Source organism: Tamandua tetradactyla, chromosome 3 (assembly GCF_023851605.1).
Source record: "Tamandua tetradactyla isolate mTamTet1 chromosome 3, mTamTet1.pri, whole genome shotgun sequence".
NCBI lineage: Eukaryota > Metazoa > Chordata > Mammalia > Pilosa > Myrmecophagidae > Tamandua > Tamandua tetradactyla.
Window position 1 is genome coordinate 118428005 of NC_135329.1, and position 5478 is coordinate 118433482.

The window sequence follows — 5478 nt, forward strand, 5'->3', positions numbered from 1 at the left end:
AACATCCTTATCTGGAAGGAAGCTCTATTGGGCAGCACAGGTCCAGAGTGTCCTGGGAACTGACATAGCCTCTAGACGCAGGTATGGCTGCAGGCAAAGCTCTGACATGGTTGAAAACTCTTTAATCAATTAATTTTTTTCCCAACGATAGTTCACCCACATGGTACAAAATTTAAAAGATAAAAAATGGTTTCTAGGACAAAGTAAGTGTCTTCCCAACCCTTCTTTCCAGTCACCCAGTTTCTCCACTCACCAGTTTCTTGTGAATTTCCTCCAAAGATACTCTACTTAAAAGCAAGTAGAAACGTATACGTCTCTGCGGTCGTTTTTAAAACATGCAGGCAAAGTCTTTGACATTCCTCCCATCGAGAGGCAAGGTTTGTGCCCTTTCCCCTTGAATCTGGGTGGGCTTTCTGACTGCTTCAACTATTACAATACGGTGAAAGGGAAACTGTGACATCTGGTCACATGAGGTCATAAGGTCATAAAAGGCTGTGCAGCTTCCACCTTGTTTTCTGGAACACTGGCTTTTGGTGCCCTGAACTGCAATGTGAGAAGTCTGATTGCAGTATGACAGTGTGCTGGAGAAACCACAGATAAGAACATAGTTTGATGCTCCCATTTGAGCCCTTCTTCCACCATGACAACCAGACAATGAGTGAAGAAGCCATCATGATTTGCTACCTGTACTTGTAGTGAGAGGGGTGTTACGCTTTGATGGGAAAGTTTGGTAAAGCTTATCAAAAAATATTTATAAGTGAAGTAATGAAAAACATGAGGAAATGAGCAGCTCAAAGAAAAACAAAATATTTTTTGGCATTGCCCTGTCAAAGAATAACATCCTATCTGGTTCAGCTGGGAGTCCTTATAGGCAAAGTGAGCATTGATTTAGCCACAAGTGGTGATGCAGCTACATTGGGAGGATGGAAAGAGGGAAAATGTGCATGTGGAGGTTACAGGAAGGCAATAGAAAGTGTCTGAAATTGGAGAAGTTAAAAATAGCTGTTTTGTTTGAAGTACAGATATAATTACAGAAGAAACAGATGAGAGAACGAAACCATGTGCATATGCCAAGGGGAAGGATCCGATAGAGATGGAGATGCTGATGGGGTAAAGGTGAGTGAATAAGGGTTGGCTGCTCAGAGCACCAGTGCCATGATGGGCCTTTGAGGCGGGAAGAGGAGACGATGCCAGGAAGAACAGCTATGCTTCTAGATTTAAGGATGGGAAAATGAGGGCATTCGCATGAAATAGGAAGAGAGTTCATCAGTTGATAGTAAGAATCAGGGAAGGTTGTAGGAGTTTTAAGGAAATAGAAGGTATGAAAAATGAAGTGTGAAAAACTCATCTTGAAAGAGACCCAAAAAACCCCAGCAGATTGCCTAGCAGTTCTGAGTACTCCTTTGAGGTTTGTGATCATGAACATAAAGTAGTAACATTCTGCCTGTATGACTTTTCCATAGTACTATTAAGTCGCTTGAGTGTAGACATGGAGAAATGTATGATTGGATTCATTTAGTGTTTTGTGGGAGGCTACACCCGAAGGTGATAGGATTCTGAGGATGAGAACTTTTGGAGGAAGTGTTTACACTGAGGGACCATGAACTCTCAGCTGAACAAGAAGAATAAACACAGGAGGTAGCTGAAGGTAGAAAAACAGTTAGCAGAAAGCTGTGGTGGAGAGGGGCTGCACACTTGAGCTTGCAGAGGCACGACAATTTCTGCTGATGACAAGGTCTATGCTATGACCTAGAGGTGGAGTGGAGTAAGAAAAGGTCTTTTAGAACTAAGAATATCGAGGAACTGAGAAGCCAGGTAGCTGAGTGGGGCATCTGTATGGTGGTCAACTTCAGTTGGAACAAGGAAAGGAACAGTGCAGGGAGGAAGATGGGGAGCCAAGAGGAGAGGAAGCAAGTGGCTGAGCCTTGACCTCTAGCAGGACCTCTAACAGGCAGGGACTTTTTTAAGAGATAAAAGGTAACAGGAGTTACGGCCTGCAAGCAGGCACCAGCCATGAAGTTCACAGACTGAGAGAAAACAGGTTCTGCCAGAGAAAGCTTCAGGAATGCAAGGCAAGGGGGTGGGGGGAGCTTGATATAGGCTAAGGATATTGAAGAATTATAGATCTGATCATGGGGTTGCAGGTGGCACAATGGAAATATGTGAGAGGAAATGGGAGGAAGGGTAGGAAAGCACATCAAATCCAGTGATGGACAAAGCAGGAAATGGATGACTGGAAAGGTCTGCTCTTCTGCTGGTGAGGAAATGAAAATGGGATCTAGTCACCCCCTGCTTGGAATCCTCCATTGGCATTCCCTCACACTTAGAATATAAATTATCTTTGCATCAGTGGTTCTCTAAATATGGTTCCCAGATCAGCAGCAGCAGTATCACCTGAAACTCTTGAGAAATGCATATTCTTAGGCCCCACCCCAGCTCTACTGGATCGGAAGCTCTGGGGTGGGCCCAGCAATTTGCCTGAACCAGCAAGCTCCAGATGACGGATGCACACTAAGTTTGAGAACCAGTGGTGCAAATAATCTGGCTCTCCCATCTCTCTGACTCCAGAGTCTCCCAGTTTACTAAGCTCTAGTCACTCTGGCCTTCCTTCTTTCTGTTTCCAAGCTCATACTCTGTGGAGCCATTGCTCTAGCTGTGCCATCGTCTGGAAAATTCCTGCCCCAGACAACCAGGTGGCTCCCCGTCTCTCATCATGCAGGTCTAGCTCAAACCTATTCAGACAGTTCCTCCCTGACCCCCGTGACTCCCAGTCATTCTCTGGCCCATGTCTCTCTTATTTCTTCAAGCATTAAACACTTTCTGATAGCTTTTGTTTTAACCTTGTTTATGTCTCTCTCCCCTACTAGAATATCAGCTGCGTGAGAATCAGGAATTTATCTCCTTTTTCTCCTACTAGGTCTCAACTCCTTAGAACAGATCCTGTCATATAGAAGGGTATGCAATAATTATCCAGTTTATAAATAAGCAAATGAGTCAAGTGGGATTAATCCTGATGTTTCTTCAACCAGTATTTTTTAAAATTTATTTATTTATAAACATAACCACGTACAAACACAAACATTCTTACCATATAATCATTCCATTCTTGATGTATAATCAGTAACTCACAATATCATCACATAGTTGTATATTCATCATCATGATCATTTCTTAGAACATTTGCATCAATTCAGAAAAAGAAATATAAAGAAAACAGAAGAAAATTCATACATACTGTACACCCTACCCCTCCCTTTCATTGATCACTAGCATTTCAATCTACTAAATTTTATTTTAACATTTGTTCCCCCTATTATTTATTTATTTTTAATCCATATGTTTTACTCATCTGTCCATAAGGTAGATAAAAGGAGTATCAGACACAAGGTTTTCACAATCACGCAGTCACATTGCAAAAGCTATATTATTGTACAATCTTCAAAAAACATGGCTACTGGAACACAGCTCTACATTTTCAGGCAGTTCCCTCCAACCTCTGTTATGCCTTAACTAAAAAGGTGATATCTATTTAATGTGTAAGAATAACCTCCAGAATAACCTCTTGACTCTGTTTGGAATCTCTCAGCCACTGACACTTTATTTTGTCTCATTTCTCTCTTTCCCCTTTTGATTGAGACAGTTTTCTCAATCCCTCGATACTGAGCCCCAGCTCATTCTAAGATTTCTGTCCCACGTTGCCAGGAAGGTCCACACCCCTGGGAGTCATGTCGCAAGTAGAGAAGGGGAGGACAGTGAATTTGCTTGTTGTGTTGGGTGTGAGAGAGAGGCCACATCTGAGCAACAAAAGAGGTTCTCTTGGGGGTGACTCTTAGGCCTAATTTTAAGTAGGCTTAGCCTATCCTTTGCAGGGATAAGTTTCATATGTACAAATCCCAAGATTGGGGGCTCAGATTATTGCTTTGGTTGTCCCCACTGCTTGTGAGAATATCAAGAATTCTCCACGTAAGGAAGTTGAATTTTCCCCCTTTCTTACCATTCCCCCAAGGGGACTTTGCAAATACTTTTTTATTCACTGTTCAAATCACTCTGGGATTTAATGGGGCATCACTCTGGACAAACCTACAAAATCTCATGCACTGCTCAAGGTTCCGTGTACTATGGAACATTAAGTTGTCCACATACGTTATATTAGAAAATGCACTAGTCAAAATAAAAATTTTGTGCCAAATAAACATTTTTTGCTTTAGTCTCATACATAAGTTAAAGTTTTAAAATATGAATTACCATCTATTTTTAACACCCTGCAGTATTGCCATTCCTTTGTTCTTCCTCATGCAAAAACATAAAAATTTGAACATTTATTAGACCAGTATTTTAATGTACATACAGATCATGTGGGGATCTGTTAAAATACAGATTTTTCTTGGGTAGGTCTGGAGTAGAGACCCAGATTCTGCAGTCTAACTAGTTCCAGTAATAGCAATGCTTCTGGTTCAAAGAGCTCACTTAGAGATGCAAAGTCTTAGATCGGACCCTTGGGTTTATGTCTGAGGTCTCATACATCTGATGATTTAGTGGCTTCCAGGCAACATCCTGAACATCCAGTTACATCTGTGATAATTCTATTTGAAATATTTTCTGGCCAGGAACAATAGCAGTTTTCCTGAACCAGCTCTCCTCAGGGAGGAGAGATGTTTGGGCACTTTCCAAAGATACTAGAACAATGAAAAGACACTTATTAAGAAGGTTACTGCTTAAAGGGAGCCAAGTTTTGCTGAGAACAACTCAGCAGAAGTAACTTCCCATTTCCAAGACTTATAAAGAAAAGAGGGTCTAGATAGTTACAATCTATGACTAATCTGCTAACTATAATTAAAGAATTGTTTAAACCAGTTCCAAACCTGGTTTAAAAAGCAACCAAGAAACAGCCAAGTTTCCAGTATGACTTTTGCCTCTTTTTTTCCCTGCTTGCCTGCTATGGGGTGGTAATTGGCTAGGGAAATGGCAAAAGAAGGAAGTATTGGGACTGTTTTATCTGAAAACTTGGATGACAAGTACTCTAATAGAAAACAATAAACATTAGATAAACATTTATCAGAATATGTTATTAAGAGCTGAACATGTGTATGCACTAAAGAGTACTTTGATCAAAATAGTTTGGAAAACACAGGATTACATAATCACAAATTAGGCTTCCCTGCTGCAGGACTTCCCAGAGGCATTCTTTCGCTAACCTGTTTGTGACTCTCCAATGGCCCTTGGTACACAGCATATCCCAAATTTATTTGATTACAGAATGGAATCACTGTTCCATGGAGAATATCTTGGGAAAGCTCCTTGGATGAGGTTGGCTTGTATTTAAGCAATTCTTTACAAAGGAAAGGTAAACAGAGGAAGGAAATAGGACCAAGAAAGGAGGTAAAAGTAGGTAGTTTGTTTATAAGACCCTAAATCAGCCTTCTGCCTGCCAGGGATTTCCCAACTTGATTATCCTATCCATACAGCTTTCCCTAACAG